Source organism: Hydra vulgaris, chromosome 02 (genome assembly GCF_038396675.1).
Source record: "Hydra vulgaris chromosome 02, alternate assembly HydraT2T_AEP".
NCBI classification, from domain to species: Eukaryota; Metazoa; Cnidaria; class Hydrozoa; order Anthoathecata; family Hydridae; genus Hydra; species Hydra vulgaris.
The window spans coordinates 11,630,453-11,649,059 of NC_088921.1; the positions used below are offsets into that span (position 1 = coordinate 11,630,453).

General features: G+C 28.1%; 1 long non-coding RNA gene across 1 annotated transcript; it reads right to left on the bottom strand.

Annotated features, from left to right (window-relative positions):
* Positions 1–3,976: 3,976 nt before the first annotated feature.
* LOC136076390 (uncharacterized) lies at positions 3,977–15,961 on the bottom strand. Its single transcript, XR_010636228.1, has 3 exons — positions 15,918–15,961; positions 4,531–4,578; positions 3,977–4,035 (listed from the first exon to the last, which is right to left on the bottom strand). It is a non-coding gene; the product is annotated as an uncharacterized LOC136076390 (long non-coding RNA).
* Positions 15,962–18,607: the final 2,646 nt, after the last annotated feature.

Genomic DNA, 18,607 nt, shown 5'->3' on the forward strand with positions numbered 1-18,607 from the left:
ATTATACTTATTGTTAATATATTTCTTTAAAAATTTATATTATTTATAAAAATATATGTAATATTATGAAAAGGCCCAAGCCAAAAACCAGTGATATATCAACAAGTTTTGAGTTAATATTCCCACCATGTCCACATCTTTTAAGAAGATGAATATTAAAAAAAAAAGTTAGATCATCTACATTTCCATTTGTAAAAAGGGGTCACAAGGGGTAAAACATATTTGTCCAAATTGTTCAGGAGATGTTCACTCTGTATAGGAGCGCTTTTTACTACTATTTGCATAACACCCAATCAAATTTTGCAAAAGAAAAAAACACTTGTTATTGTAAAAATGGAGTATAAATGTCCAAATTCCAGATACTACAGAAATTCCCAAAAAAAGAAAAATACTTGGTCGAAAGTGGAAACTAGACAGATATGAACAATTATCTCGGTATAGGCAATGGGCTTTCTGTGTACTGTAGCATCATATGTGTTTTCAGAATACGACAGTAGAAGAGGGAGTTTTTACTTTTGTACTTTAACAGTTGCAAAATAAAGATCATTAAGACAACTTTCTTGCTTCAATGATTGAGGTTTTAATGAACAAATGTGTTTTAACAAAGTTTCTCTAAGCAGCAGCAAAATAGATGTTATAAGAGCTTAATAGTTTGTTTCTTAGTTAAATTAATAAAGCATTATAAAGTCTTGTATATTTGATTATTTTTTAGGAGTTTTAAGATGAATGAAAGCATACAGATTGACTCTAGCTTTTTCAGACCATATTGTAATAGTATTATTGATCATATCAAGTCTTTTAAAGGTCAAAAAAGTCATTATGCATTACATGAACCTAAAAAGCTTTATTTACCAAATGATCTGGTAACTTATCAAATATGTAGAATATGTACAAGGAGTGCTTCCCACTGAATAAAGTTTGTCAAAAAGGACAGACATTTTAATAATGTGTGATTATTTCAGAATATTATTAGATATTATCTAAATATCCACTTTTTTTTCTTACCAGGAAACTATTTTGTAGAAAAGTTTAACATTAGCTTTGGTCATCCTTATTCACATGTGACAAGCTCAATATTATACTTAAAAACCAAAGCACCTCTGTAAAACAATTCATCAAGAGTCGTCAAGAAAAGAGCTTCACTCTGCGGAAAAGCAGAGATGTTTTATGCCAGAAAGAAAGAAACACGTTGAAATGCAAAAACTGCAATGCAAAAATGCAAAATGAAATACGGCTAAGCAGCTCTTGGATTTGACTTTGCTAAAAATATGTATTGTCCTAATGTTTCTACAAACGATATTTATTATTGTAGACAGCTTTCTATGTACACATTTAATATACAATGCTTAGGATCAAGCAGTGCTTACTTGTTTTGTTATGATGAAACTTACAATAAATCTTCAAACTTTACTTTTTTTACATATTCTATAATACATATTTTATGTACAACAAAAATATGAATAAAAAAAAATGAATTGAATTAGGTAAATTTTATTCAAAATTAATAAAGATTTTTAATCAGGATAAGCAGATAGTAAAACAACAACAACAACAAAAAACAAATTAATATATACAAAAAATTGTATATATTGTTTATATATATATATATAACTTCAGCGTGAAGAGGGGGTGTGTGGGATGTGAACAGCACTCTTTCCCCCACCCCTCATTAAACCATATTGACGCCATTAGTAGGCAAGTCATACATAAATCTTTTTTTATATACAGTCAGCAACACCTTGACTGTTTTTTTTTAACAATACTTACATTGTTACACAAAAAAATTGTATTTTATACATAATTTATACAAAATAACAAAATAATATACTGAACAAAATTTATTTATAAAATATTCAATAAAAACTCAAAATTAGGTTAACAAAGTACAAATTGTCATTAAATGTTTTCTAATCCTTTTCTTAGCATCTTCTATATGAGGCAACTTTCATATAGAAGATGCTCTGAAATGAAACAAGGGATTTGTTCTTGTCCTTATTTCAGATCCATACTCTATGCTCCCCATAGGATGTTAGCCCTCTATTTCCTTTGATAGCATAAAAATACTTCATACAATAAATCTAACATGAAAAAGAGACGAAATAATTTTAAATTGCTTAAAATGACAAAGTATGAAATAATTTTGAAATTTAAAAAAATAAAAGTAATGAAATATTTTTGAAATATTTAAAATGAAAAAAATAATAAAATAATTTTAATGTTAAAAATGAAAAAATAATAAAATTATTTTTTCATTATAAACATATTAAAAACATATTTAATTCTTTGTTCTTTTCTTCCTTCTTCCCAAGACCAAAAACTTTTAGATGCTGGATCAAATTGACCTGATCCTATCTTGTGTTTAGTTTAAAGGGTAAACAGATTCTAACTGTTAACCAGCCTCACTCCCTTCATTTATTAGGCTGGCGCAGATGTATTTATAATACATTATTTCTAGTTTAATGTTGAATGTCAGATCTTTTTGAATCGATGTATGGGTTTTGCTTGTGTCTCTGTTTTATGACTACTTTATGGCAACTCAATCTATTTCCTTCCTAGGTATAGTCCTAAACTCAGTTTTATGGTTCAAAACCAGCTGGGTAGTTAGGTTTCCTGAACTGTGTAAGAAAGGGTTTGAGTCAATAGAATTATTTTACTTATTCCTGAAGTTTTGTCAGGATTGCCTATTTAGCAAGGCTGTAGCTGTTAAACATCTGCACAACTAACAACATGCAGTTAACATCTGCCCAATATATTTAACTTTATCTAGACACTCTCTATAGCCTTTACTTAAACTGGAAGAGCCTCAAGGCAGGGGATTTTTCAACTGGGATACAGTTAGCATCTGCTCAAGATAAGTTATTTTATCAAGACACCACTTCACTTAATCAAGAGCCTTAAGACAACAAACTCCAACATAAAAATGCCCTATTTTTATGTTGGAGTTTGTTTCTCCTGAATCTAAATTTCAGTTTCTGTTTGTTTTAAAGGTACAATAGAAAATCATGATTTTATTTATTTCAGTGTTGTTATTGTGACTTTTATTACATTAAAATATTTAATTATTTATAATTTTAATTATTCAAATTTTTTTTTAAAAATATTTAATTATATTGCGGTAAAAAAATACTATAAATCAATGTCATTATTTTTTTCATGTTCTTTTAAATAAGTATACGCACCAATTTTTTTTATATATTGTTTAGAAATTTCAAATTCACCAGTAAGCTCTACAAAATTTTCTGCTAAAGAGGAATTCATATGTTTTATTTAACATTAACAATCAGTACTTTTTCAGAGTTTTAAATGACTACACTCTTTTTTCTAAGGGGTGCCAAACCTTGATCTCGCATATACAAAAAATCCTTAAACAGGCCCTGATTTAAGAAACAAAAACACACAGCTATTAACTAATTAAAAATAATCACCATCCTAGGTAATTTTAAGTTTAATCATGTAATATTTCAATATAATTAGATCAGTCCGTCATTGGACATAGCATAAAATAAAGTTTTAAATAGCGGTAATTCAAACATAGGTACTCTTCTCAATTAGACTTATATAATAATTTTAAGTTTCATAGTATTATCTCTCAGCGTTCGGAAAATTGTAAAGTTTAAAGTTTAAAATTTTATATAAATAAATATTTAATTAAATTGTGGTAAAAAATAGTATAAATTAATGACATTCTTTTCATGTTCTTTTTAATAAATATATGCAAATTTTTTTACATATTGTTTAGAAACATCGAATTCACCAGTAAACTCTACAAAGTTTTCTGCTAGAAAGGTAATTCATATGTTTTATTTAACATTAACAATCAGTAATAAGTATTCTTTTACAATGTAATAAAAATCATATTATCAATAACCACTTAAATATCTGTCTCTAAATCATCTGAAATATCCATCGCCATTTATAACATAATTTTAAGGCAAACAAAGCATACTTATTACTGATTGTTAATGTTAAATAAAACATATGAATTACCTTTCTTAGCAGAAAACTTTGTAGAGTTTACTGGTGAATTCGATGTTTCTAAACAATATGTAAAAAAATTTGCATATATTTATTAAAAAGAACATGAAAAAAATAATGTCATTAATTTATACTATTTTTTTACCACAATTTAATTAAATATTTATTTATATAAAATTTTAAACTTTAAACTTTACAATTTTCGAACGCTGAGAGATAATACTATGAAACTTAAAATTATTATATAAGTCTAATTGAGAAGAGTTACCTGTTTGAATTACCGCTATTTAAAACTTTATTTTATGCTATGTCCAATGACGGACTGATCTAATTATATTGAAATATTACATGATTAAACTTAAAATTACCTAGGATGGTGATTATTTTTAATTAGTTAATAGCTGTGTTTTATTTTATTAAATCAGGGCCTGTTTAAGGATTTTTTTTTGTATATGCGAGATCAAGGTTTGGCACCCCTTATTAGAAAAAAGAGTGTAGTCATTTAAAACTCTAAAAAGTACTGATTGTTAATGTTAAATAAAACATATGAATTACCTTTCTTAGCAGAAAATTTTGTAGAGCTTACTGGTGAATTTGAAATTTCTAAACAATATATAAAAAAATTGGTGTATACTTATTTAAAAGAACATGAAAAAAATAATGACATTGATTTATAGTATTTTTTTACCGCAATATAATTAAATATTTAAAAAAAATTTGAATAATTAAAATTATAAAATAATTAAATATTTTAATGTAATAAAAGTCACAATAACAACACTGAAATAAATAAAATCATCATTTTCTATTGTACTTTTAAAACAAACAAAACTGAAACTTAATTCAGGAGAAACAAACTCCAACATAAAAATAGGGCATTTTTATGTTGGAGTTTGTTGTTAAGGCTCTTGATTAAGTAAAGGTTAGAGATGGTGTCTTGATAAAATAACTTATCTTGAGCAGATGCTAACTGTATCCAATTAAAAATCCCCTGCCTTGAGGCTCTTGGTTAAGTAAAGGCTATAGAGAGTGTCTAGATAAAGTTAAATATATTGGGCAGATGTTAACTGCATGTTGTTAGTTGTGCAGATGTTAACAGCTACAGCCTTGTAAAATAGGCAATCCTAGGCGAAAACTTCAGGAATAAGTAAAATAATTCTATTGACCAGCCTCAAACCCTTTCTTACACAGTTCAGGAAACCTGACTACCAGCTGGTTTTAGAACCATAAAACTGAGTTTAGAGCTGTACCTTCATTAGGAGATAATAGATTGAGTTGCCATAAAGTAGTCATAAAAACAGAGACACAAGCAAAACCCATACATCGATTCAAAAAGATCTAGCATTCAACATTAAACTAGAAATAATGTATTATAAATACATCTGCGCCAGCCTAATAAATGAAGAAGGGGTGTGAGGCTGGTTAACAGTTAGAATCTGTTTACCCTTTAAACTAAACACAAGATAGGATCAGGTCAATTTGATCAGAAATTACATCTAAAAGTTTTTGGTCTTGGGAAGAAGGAGAACGATAAAGAACAAAGAGAATTAAATATGTTTTTAATATGTTTATAATGAAAAAATAATTTTATTATTTTTTCATTTTTAACATTAAAATTATTTCATTATTTTTTTCATTTTAAATATTTCAAAAATATTTCATTACTTTTATTTTTTTAAATTTCAAAATTATTTCATACTTTGTCATTTTAAGCAATTTAAAATTATTTCATTACTATTTTCATGTTAGATTTATTGTATGAAGTATTTTTATGCTATCAAAGGAAATAGAGGGCTAACATCCTATGGGGAGCATAGAGTATGGATCTGAAATAAGGACAAGAACAAATCCCTTGTTTCATTTCAGAGCATCTTCTATATGAAAGTTGCCTCATATAGAAGATGCTAAGAAAGGATTAGAAAACATTTAATGACAATTTGTACTTTGTTAACCTAATTTTAGTTTTTATTGAATATTTTTTGTAAATAAATTTTGTTCAGTATATTATTTTGTTATTTTGTATAAATTATGTATAAAATACAATTTTTTTGTATATAACAATGTAAGTATTGTTAAAAAAGGAAAAACAGTCAAGGTGTTGCTGACTGTATATAAAAAAAGATTTATGTATGACTTGCCTACTAATGGCGTCAATATGCATTTAATGAGGGGTGGGGGAAAGAGTGTGTCACATCCCACACACCCCTCACTTCACGCTGAAGTTATATATATATATAAACAATATATACAATTTTTTGTATATATTAATTTGTTCTTTTGTTGTTGTTGTTGTTTTACTATCTGCTTATCCTGATTAAAATCTTTATTAATTTTGAATAAAATTTACCTAATTCAATTCATTTTTTTTTATTCATATTTTTGTATATAAAATATGTATTATAGAATATGTAAAAAAAGTAAAGTTTGAAGATTTATTGTAAGTTTCATCATAACAAAACAAGTAAGCACTGCTTGATCCTAAGCATTGTATATTAAATGTGTACATAGAAAGCTGTCTACAATAATAAATATCGTTTGTAGAAACATTAGGACAATATATATTTTTAGCAAAGTCAAATGCAAGAGCTGCTTGGCCGGTATTTTCATTTTGCATTTTTGCATTGCAGTTTTTGCATTTCAACGTGTTTCTTTCTGGCATAAAACCAGTCTGCAATACGCAAGTGAAGCTCTTTTTCTTGACGACTCTTGATGAATTGTTTTACAGAGGTGCTTTGGTTTTTAAGTATAATATTGAGCTTGTCACATGTGAAGCATGTATCTTTATAAGGATAACCAAAGCTAATGTTAAACTTTTCTACAAATATTTTCCTGGTAAGAAAAAAAAGTAGAAAATTAGATAATATCTAATAATATTCTGAAATAATCACACATTATTAAAATGTCTGTAGCTTTCTTGACAAACTTTATTCAGTGGGAAGCACTCCTTGTACATATTCTACATATTTGATAAGTTACCAGATCATTTGGTAAATAGAGCTTTTTAGTGTCATGTAATGCATAATGACTTTTTTGACCTTTAAAAGACTTGATATGATCAATAATACTATTTACAATATGGTCTGAAAAGGCTAGAGGTCAATCTGTATGTTTTCATTGGTGCTTTTTAGGAAAACTCCTTAAAAAATAATCAAATATACAAGCTTTATAATGTTTTATTAATTTAACTAAGACAAAACTATTAACTTTTAAGCTCTTATAACATCTATTTTTGCTGTTGTTATTTTTGAGAGAGAAACTTTGTTAAAACACATTTGTTCATTAAAACCTCAATCATTGAAGCAAGAAAGTTGTCTTAATGATCTTTATTTTGCAAATTGTTAAAGTACAAAAGTAAAAACTCCCTCTCTTCTACTGTCGTATTCTGAAAACACATATAATGCTTGCAATTACACAGAAAGCCCATTGTATGCGAAGATAATTGTTCATATCTGTCTAGTTTCCACTTTCGACCAAGTATTTTTCTTTTTTTGGGAATTTCTGTAGTATCTGGAATTTGACATTTATCCTCCATTTTTACAATAACAAGTGTTTTTTCTTTTGCAAAATAAAATTTGATTGGGTGTTATGCAAATAGTAGTAAAAAGCGCTCCTATACAGAGTGAACATCTCCGATTTAACTCTTGAACAATTTGGACAAATATGTTTTACCCCTTGTGACCCCTTTTTACAAATGGAAATGTAGATATGATCTAACTTTTTTTTTTAATATTCATCTTCTTAAAAGATGTGGACATGGTGGGAATATTAACTCAAAACTTGTTAATATGTGACATCACTGGTTTTTCACTTGGACGCTTCATATATATTAATATATTACATATATTTTTATAAATAATATAAATTTTTAAATATATTAACAATAATTATAATAGTGGCAACTAAAGTTAAAACAATAAAAAATATTTTTACATTTTAAATTCTGTCAGATTGCAAATTTTGTTTAAAGAAATTTAATGATTCAGTTTTCAATTTTAATAATAATTTATTAGACAACTTTTAGGTTAACAAATAATTGAAAAACATTGGTTGCATGGTGTTTTTAATAATAAACCAAGCAAGTTAGTAGTTTCTCACTTAAAGGGAACTATTTTATCAAACTAGAACTAAATGTTTGTAAAGCGTTTTATGTTATAAATGTGGCTTCTAATAACAGTTTTCTATTTAAAAAATTGTGTATTCTACATCTTAACTTAACTTGTTAATTATAGAATAAATTAACTAAAGTTCTTGAAAAAACTTGTTATTATAACATTAGTGATATAACATATATATAGTGATTGTACTTGTTTTTTATAATATTAATATTACTATTTTTCTTTTTGAGTAGGTAAACTATAGCAACCATCAAAAGCCACTTGAAAAGTCACTGAAATTCTTCAGAAGACAATAGAATTAAATATAGTAACAGAAGGCAATAGAAATAACCATAATACCAAAAGAGTTAACCATAGTAATAAAAGGCAACAGAATTAACATATTAACAGAAGGCAAAAGAATTAACCATATTAACAGATAAGAAGTGAGTAGAAACAAAAAACTTTAAGAAATTTCTTAGTACAAAAGACTCTTAAAGATGTTTGCCTATAAAATGGACTTTCTGTTGAACACATTAGTTACCATTACATTAGATTACATTAAGTCACATTACTTCACTCTTAGGTCACTTCATTTTGCCAAATGAGATTTTAGATTTCAGCACATAATATACAAGCGCTGATCCGATGTGGATTATAGAGCAACTGAATAAATATGTACATTTGTGTTCAGTGTGGTTGTAATGTTTTAAGTGTCATAACCACATCCAGCAAGTGAGCCTTATGTATGTTTTGATGTTGTGGTGTAAATTAGAGGCAGTCATAGCTCACCAATCACAAAAAAATTAATAAATATTGTTTCTGCAACACAGTGATTGCATACAGGTGACTTACAGAGCCGCCCAGTTAGGTAGACATGGAAGTGATGATACTAAGAGCTGATTGTAAAGTTGTTAAGATAGATCCCTAATCTTTTGATCTTGAGTAAAAGGCAAAAGATTAGAATGTGAAACAAATAATACCTTTATGTAAAAGGGGAAGGGGAATATCTTAGCCACTATATAAATATATAATAATTTAGATCTTTCTATATTTATGAGTGGTAATGTAATCTATAAATCATTTACCTTTCATCTGTTAGGAATAACTCTTACTTCAGATCTTTCTTAAAACATATATCAAATCCATTGCAAAATTAGCAACTGCTAATTTTGCAATGGATTTGATATATGGTTTATATAAACTTTGAGTCAAGTTCTTCAATCTAATTTAAAAATGAATAAACTCAAATTTAAAAACTATAAAACACAAAAAACCATCATCATCACCAAGTTTTCTTACCCTATCATTTACTAATATTTGTGGTCTTCAAAGTAACTTTACTTCTGTTGAGTCTTATCTCTTGCAAAGTTCGCCAGCACTGTACTTGCTCTTTGTGAGACTAATTTGAGTTCAGCAGTCTCATCTTGTGATCTTAGTGTTGTAGGTTATCTTCCTTTATTTCGTAAAGACTCCATTAGTCACATGCTTGGCCTGGGCATTTACATTCGTAAGAATTCACCCATTTGTCGTGAAACTAGGTTTGAATCCACAGACTATTCTTTCATGTGCTTTTGTTTAGCACCACCTCACTCTATTGCCTTTCTCTTTGTTCTATATCGCTCTCCTTCATCTAAAGACTGCACTCTTTTTGATGTTATTTCTGATCATATTGACCAAGTCCTCTCTCTTTATCCATCAGCTGATATAGTTGTTGTTGGTGACTTTATGGCTCACCACTCTGAATGGCTTGGCTCTAGTGCCAGTGATTCTGCAGACATTAAAGCCCACAACTTTTGCCTTCCTCAATCCCTAGCTCAATTAGTCAATTTTCCAACTCGCTTTCCTGACATCACGAATCATTTACCTTCTCTACTTGACTTATGTCTTGTTTCTGATCCTAGTCAGTGCTCAGTTTCTCCACATTCACCCTTAGGTGCTTCTGATCACAGTTTGATCTCTCTAAAACTAATATCTCATTCTTCTTTATCACCTGAATCCCCCTATTATCGAACCTATTCCAACTACAGTAAAGCTGATTGGGATTCTTTCCGTAATTTTCTTCGTGATGGCCCGTGGGTAGAAATCTTTTTTCTTCCTGTCGACAAATCTGCTTCTTACATAACTTTGTGGATTCAGGCTGGCATCGAATCTTTTGTTACCTCTCGGCGATTCCAGGTCAAGCCTTGCTCTCCTCCATGGTTTTCCTCGCACTGTGCTGCTGCAATTGCTAATCGAAACCGTTACTTCCATATTTATCAGGAAAACAATTCTCCAGAAAACAGATGTCTGTTTAATACTGCTAGAAACAATTGTAAAAAGGTTTTGTCTAATGCCAAAACCTGCTATGCTGAGGTCATGAAATCTCGTATTTCATCTCAAAAATTAGGCTTCCGTGACTTCTGGAGAATCTTTAATAATATCAATAATAAGGGCAAATCTTTAATTCCACCTCTCTTGTATAGTTCAGACTTTGTCACCTCACCCAAAGACAAAGCTAATTTGTTTGCTAAAAACTTTTCATCATTATCATTTCTTGATTCCACTAGTTGCGTTCTATCTGATATTGCCAACAAACAGGTTGATCCATTGCTTGACATTCATATCACTCCAGCTTCTGTATCTAAAGTGATTTCCTGCCTAGACTCTTCTACAGCGTGTGGCCTGGACAACATACCTGTTATTGTCTTGCAGAAGTGTTCTCCAGAGCTGTCGTCTATACTCTCAAAACTATTCAACAAGTGCTTATCTGAGTCTTGTTTTCCAGCCTGCTGGAAAGCAGCATCTGTTATTCCTATCTTCAAAAATCTGGAGAACGATCTGATTCGTCTAACTACTGTCCCATAAGTCTTCTTCCTATCATAAGCAAGGTTTTTGAATCTTTAATTAACAACCACTTAATTTCCCATCTTGAATCTAATAACTTACTTTCTGACCATCAATATGGATTTTGATCTTCTCATTCTACAGCTGATTTGCTAACAGTAATAACTGATAGGTTTTTTCCTGCATTAGATAAAGGTGGAGAGGTTAAGGCCATCACTCTTGACATTTCAAAAGCTTTTGATAGAGTTTGACATGCTGGTCTTCTCCATTAGCTTTCTTCTTATGGTGTATCTAGCAACATCTTTAAGATTATTGAATCCTTCCTTTCCAATCGTAGTATAAAAGTTGTCCTCGATGGACAGAACTCTTCTTCTTATTCTGTAAATTCAGGGGTTCCTCAAGGTACTATCCTTGGCCCTATACTCTTTTTAATTTACATTAACAATCTTCCAGATATTCTCACACCAAGGGTAGCATTGTTTGCTGATGATACTACCATTTGTTCTTGTCGTGATAAGAAGCCAACAATCTCTGATTGCTTGGAGGGGCATTTGAGCTTGAAAAGGATCTCACTTCTGCTACAGCATGGGGCTCACAGTGGCTGGTGAACTTTAATTCATATAAAACTCAATTTTTTTCAGCCAATCGTTATCGTAATAACTTAGATCTTCCTATTTTTATGAATGGTGATGTACTCGATGAGTCATCTACTCTTCATCTTCTAGGATTAACTCTTACTTCCAAACTTTCTTGGAAACCATATATCAAATCAGTTGCAAAATTAGCATCTACTAAGGTTGCATCTGTTTATCGAGCTCGTCACTTTCTTACTTCGGATTCTATTCTCTATCTCTATAAATCTCAAATCCGGCCTTGTATGGAATACTGTTGCCATATCTGGGGCGGTTCTTCTAATGATGCCCTTTCTCTTTTAGACAAGGTGCAAAAACGCATTGTAAACATAGTTGGACCTGCTGTTGCAGCCTACCTCCAACCATTATCACATCGTCGTAATGTTGCTTCTCTTTCACTTTTCTACAAATACTATAATGGGCACTGCTCTAAGGAGCTAGCATCTCCTTGTGCCATCTACTATAATTCATTCTCGTGTTACTCTTCGTCATTCAATTAAGTCTCATCCTTTTTATGTGACTGTTCCTGCGTGCTCCAAAAACTCTTATTCGTCTAGTTTTCTTTTTCGAACATCAATTCTTCGGAATTCACTTATTCATCTTGCTTTCCTGATTTATATAATTTGCAATCCTTTAAGTCATCCGTCAATCGTTATCTTGCTCTACAATCTTTATCTTCTTTCTTTCAGTAACTTCCAACTTTAATTAGTGGCTGCTTGCAGCCTTGTTGGAAGCGAAGATGTTTAAAAAAAAAAAACTGCTGTAAGGTTGCTTCAATTTATTGTGCTCCACACTTTCTTACTACAGATTCTATTATTTATCTCTATAAATCTCAAATCCATCCTTTTTTGGAATACTATTGCCATATCTGGGGCGGATCATCCAAAGATGTCCTTTCTCTGTTGGACAAGGTGCAAAAACACATTGTTAACATAGTTGGACTACTTTAACAACCAACCTCCAACCACAATCACATCGTTGTTATATTGCTTCTCTTTCTCTTTTCTACAAATACTATAATGGGCACTGCGTAAAGAGCCAAGTCTCATCCTTTATGTAGATTGTTCCTAAGTGTTCGAAAAACTCTTATTTGTCTAGTTTTTTTTCCTTGAACATCAGTTCTTTGGAATTTGCTTCCTTTAACTTGCTTTCCTTATTAATATAACTTGCAAGCTTTTAAGTTGTCTGTCAATCGTGATCTTGCTCTATAAACTTTATCTTTTCTCTTTTAGTAACATCTAACTCTAATAGTAGTTGCTAGCAGCCTCGTTGGAAGCGAAGATGTTAAAAAATTATATATATATACTTTTTTAAAAAAACAATAAAATATAAGAACTTTTTTTATATAGACTTTTATATATAACTTTTATATATAACTTTTTTTATAAAAACAGTTTTTCTTTAAAATTAATTTCAATGCACATTGATATTAAAACAAATAATAATCATTTTAGTTCTTTTTATAACTTTTTTCTAATTAAAAAGCCAAAACATTTTTTGTTGTAATAGATATTGTTTAGCTGAAAACAGATGAAATAAATTTGTGTAGTTATAGCTGCTTTGTTTTAAAAAACAAAAACTATTTTATGTCTTCTGAAAACTATCAGGTCTTTAAACCATGAACTTATGTCTTTGTTTTATTAAAACATACATTGTCTGTTTTTCAACATTACATTTTTGTAACTGCAGTCCTAATGTAGTGGAAAATAACAGTCTGTAAAAATGTTGTTCAATGGTTATAATGGGATCCAAGAAAACCACTTTAGTGTATATGCAAAATTCAAAATATTCAATATTGCTTTAATTAGCTATTCAAAACTTAATACCTTATTAAAAAATCATTAATCAAAGTTTAAGATGGGTTATTTGGTGAATATTATATGTTTATTTAACACCAAATATTATAAGATGATTTAAGATTTTTTTAATTATTTATAAGTTGGTAACAACTATTCATAAATTTATATAAGCTTATTTTATCAATTTAATTTAATACAAAAAATTAAAAAACCTTTGAATGGTTATTCACATTAGGGTGGTGCTAAAAACAACTTATTTTAAAAATGTCAGCTGACAACCCCTAAATGTGTTTTATATAATAAAATAATACTGGATTTAAAAAATTTTTGAATAAAAAATATTTTTACGGGTGCCACAAGGCCCTTATACATCAAACAGGTTCCTAATATAATAAAAAAAAAAGTTTTTTAAAGTATATCATGTTGGGGCTCAAATGAAGCAAAATTATGTAAAAATTTCAAAAATAATCATTGTTTTATAAAAAACAGAGATATAAAATTTATAATTAAAAAAAATGTTGTTAAATTCCCTCTTTTTGTTATAAATTTAAAAATGTCATTTTCTATTTACTAAAATCTAAAATAATAATATATTTATAAAATGATTCATATTTTTGAAATTTTCATATATTTTTGCATCATTTGAGACCCAACATGACATACTTTTGAAAAACTTTTTTTTTTATAATATTAGGAACCTGTTTGATGTATAAGGGCCTTGTGGCACCCGTAAAAATATTTTTTATTCAAAATTTTTTTAAATCCAGTATTATTTTATTATATAAAACACATTTAGGGGTTGTCAGCTGACATTTTTAAAATAAGTTGTTTTTAGCACCACCCTAATTCACATGAACAAAATTGTGATATTACTACATATATGAATTATAACATACTTTTTACTTTTTTTTGTATTCACCAACTCAATGGCTTACCAAATGCCTAACCTCAACTCCAACCAATATTCATCATCAACGCAAGGTCAACAAGGTGGCCGCTACTATATATAAAATACTTAATTCATTTTTAAATCTTACTTTTAATGTTGATACAACCCTCTTTTAAGCTATAGCTCTTAAGCACAAACTCAAAAAACTCTAACAATGGTCTCTGCACAGATAAAAAAACTGAGCAAGGTACTACCAAGGAGATTTAGGTCAATTCGTGTCTAATCAATCCAAAAAAATATTTTCAGTACCATGACATCTTGGATTTTGATGATTTTTGGATTACAAGCTTAAATTTACAAAAGAAAACTTCACTAAAATTTAATGTCTGACCCCTTAAGGTTTCAGAGATATCGATACTTAGTCCCAATCTCCTTTTTGATCGCTAAAACACTAAAAAATTTTTGCTTCTAAATAAAAAATCAAATTTAAACAGTGTAATCTTGAGATGCCTAAAGATATGATTCTGAAATTTTTTCCTAATGTTCTATATGTAACAACATAATACAAAAAAACTGCATAGTTTTCTTTTTTGAATCTGATTTATTTGCATCGAAAAACCCTTGCAGTTTTTTTGTAACAAGGAATTTGTTATATATAGAAACAAAAGAAAAATTTTCAAAATCATACCTTTTAGGCATCTCAAGACTTTTTTTTGTACGGAGCATCAGAAAACTTATAAAAATTGTTACACCATTTTGAAATTGAATTTTTATATAGAAGCATTAATTGTTAGTGTTTTAGCCATCATTTTTAAGTTACTCTCCCTAAAAAAGTTACAAATTTTCAGCACTATTGAGCAAGTATTTTACAAGTTAAAGCTAATTGGGTTATGCAATCAGCTTAAAAAATAAATGGCAGGGTAAAAAATTATCAAAACAGAGATTGGGACTCAGTATCCATATCTCTGAAACCATAAGAATTAGACACTAAAAGTTTTTTTTTCATTATTTCAGTCGAAATCTGAGGTAGCATGGTGCCAAGCATAAATTGATTTGAGCTGGAATGACCTGTTCGTCTTTCTTCAAATTTTATGTTTTAAAGAAGAAGATCAAAAAATATAGTTATACTATCTTTATAAGAAAAATCAAAATAATGTAACACTTGATATATGATTATAACAAACTTTATAAAATTTTAATATATAACTAACAAATTAATATTTTTAGTTTATAAGAAAAACAAGTTTTTGTTACTTAAATAGTTTTAAAGCAACCAATGATAGTATTCTTCCACAACGATAGTAAAACAACAACGTTTAGTTTGCAGCAATAGCAACAATGTATAATATAATGACGAAGCCAACATGTAAAAATGTACTTATAATGAATAAAAAAAATGAAACTAAGCTAACATAAATATAGATTCATAATGAAAAAAGTTGAATTTTTAGGATTTTAAATTTTATAGAAGTTACTAAGTTTAATTCAAAAATAATAAATTATACTAAAAATATTTATACTATAATATAAATTTATATTAAATAAATCATACTAAAAATAAATAATCACTGAAATAAAATCTGTCACCATTTTTATAGTACTTTTTAAGTAAACAAAGCACACTGAAACTCAATTGTAAACAATCATTTTGGAAATTTCAGTAAATGTTGAGTTTTTTAAATAAAGTAAACATTACAATTACCTTTATTGACGGAAAATCTGTAAGCACTTTCTGGTAAATTTGAAGTTTCTAAATTATATATCAAAGTATTTACCTAGCAAACAAAAACTTTCACATGTTTAAAGTGAAAAAAAGATTAAAGACAAAAAGATATAGATAAAACATAAAGATAAAAAACAAAGCCTGTTGGGTGTAAAGGCACTATCTTTAATGTTAAAGTTCATATTTTAGATAGCATTAAGTATGGCATTATAAACTGAGTTAAATGACGTGGCCAACAAAATATTTACAAAACAATATTTTTAAACTATTTACTAAATATAATATAACTATGGTAATGGTAATGTTAATTTTTTACTGAAGCCTAAAAGATTCAGTAACAAATATAATGTTACTATTTTGATAACTATATTTTTAAATTTATACTATGCGACTGAGGCTTTTGCAGAATTAATTTAAACTATTAAAAAAAATTAAATTGTTTATATACTAATTCACTTCCAACAAGGCTGAAAGCCAAGTTTTCTTAATATTTTATGTCGTACTGAATGAAGTGATGAATGAAGTTTAAGTGACTAATGAAGTTTATAAATTTGTTAGTTAACAACAACTAATATTTATTAAATAACAGCCAGGCTCTTACCATGCATTCAAAACCCAAAAAGATTTGCAATAATTATATTAACATGTGTTCCTTATCTAAAAATCTTACATATAACAAGTGCTTATCATTTCATTAATTTTTTAATCATTTCATTTCATAAATAAAATAAAGATGCGTTAATACTTCTACACCAGAAATTGTTAATTCTACAACATATCTGGTTGTAGAAATTATATTTAAATAAAAACTTACATAATCAACTATATTTTTAAACTATTTACTAAATATAAAATAACTATGGTATTGGTAACGTTAATCTTTTACTGAAGCCCAAAAGATTAGTAACAAATATATAATGTTACTATTTTGATAACTTTAATTTTTAAATGTATACTATGCGACTAAGACTTTTGCAGAATTAATTTATTATATTAACCAGTGTTCCTTATCTAAAAATCTTACATACAACAACTGCTTAATATTTCATTAATTTTTTAATCATTTCATTCCATAAATAAAAAAAAGATACGTTAATACTTCATGTTGTAATACACATGAGGTATATTATATTATTTTAAAGATTATTTATGTTAATAGTTTATATTATTTTATTATTATATGCTAATAATATACGTTAAGTACTTTTTTTTCTCATTTTATGTGATTATTAACTAAAGAACTAAAAAAATATTGTAGTAGATAATGTCCTCCAAAATTACATGTTGTAATACACATGAGGTATATTGTAACATATAGTATTATATATGTTAATAGTACATGTTATATTATTATTATATGCTAATAATATACGTTAAATAAATTTTTTCTCATTTTATGTGATTATTAACTAAAAAATTTAAAAAAAAAAATTTTATAGGGTAATGTCCTCCTAGATCAATAAGCAAAAAATAACCGCTATAGAAATCTAGATTTTTGATTACAATTTTTACCAAAAAAAACCTTCTAGAGCTTCAATGATTCACTTCTTCTAGAGCTTCAATGATTCACTTTGTACATCTATAATTCTGTATTATATGTAGATCTTTATATCTGATTGCAGCATTACAAAGCTGATTGAACCAGCCGACAACCTCCCACAATCTCTTACATGTACCTATTCAAGCCATGTTTGAAGAATCCAGTACTAAGGCATTTAAAGATTGTCATCCATCATTAGTGCTTGCATTTTTTTGGGTGACAGAAATATTGAGTTTTTTAAAAAAAAGCCAATGAGGTGGATTAAAAAAAACTGACAGATAAGCATTAAGACGCAAAAAGAATTCTTTCAAATATTCAGGTTTCCAACACATATTCGGTCCAATAGTGTCTTTTTGAAACTCTGTGTCATTTGTGTTTTATTTGTGAATAAAATTGAGTGAAAATTGTAACGCTACTAAACCAGAACAACAAAAAATATTACTTACAAAACTCAAAAAACTAATATTTGAAAAAAAACTTAAGCAAAAAAGTTAATTGACAGGAAATAATGGACAAATAAAACATTTAAATAACCAATACCACAAAAAGTCTGTTTATTAATTCTTTTTTACGGTTTAAGAAATCAGATATGAGTTTAAAAACACAATACAATGCTACATTCAAAGAATCTGTTGAATATTTGGTTTCTATTATCAAAAGTGATATGCTTCGTGGTAGACCAGGGATTGCATAATGATCCAGAAGGGGGATGATGGCAATGGAAGTCTTGAAATGATGGTTTTGTAAAAGCAGAAAATGCTTAAACATGTTATTAGTTTACTGAGTTTATGCTGGAAACAAAGATATAGAACACCATTTAAAAAGTTCAGGAAAGCAAGTTACATTTGAAAAAAATTATAACAAAATAATTAAATCAGTTAAAAAGTATTTTTCAGCGAATCAAATAAATTTTCTCATTTGCGAGTGTTAAAATTGTCCACAAACAGAAAATAATTTTTAAATCTTAATAAAACTAATGATCTAAGTGGAAAAGTGATAAGTGATAAAAAAAGTGATCTCGATCTTTATTACTTAGTCTTTATAAATAAATAAAAAAATGCTGTAAGTATTTTTCTGAAAAGTTAAGGGTAAAAATGTATTTAGCTATATTGAGGAAAAAAAGCTCATA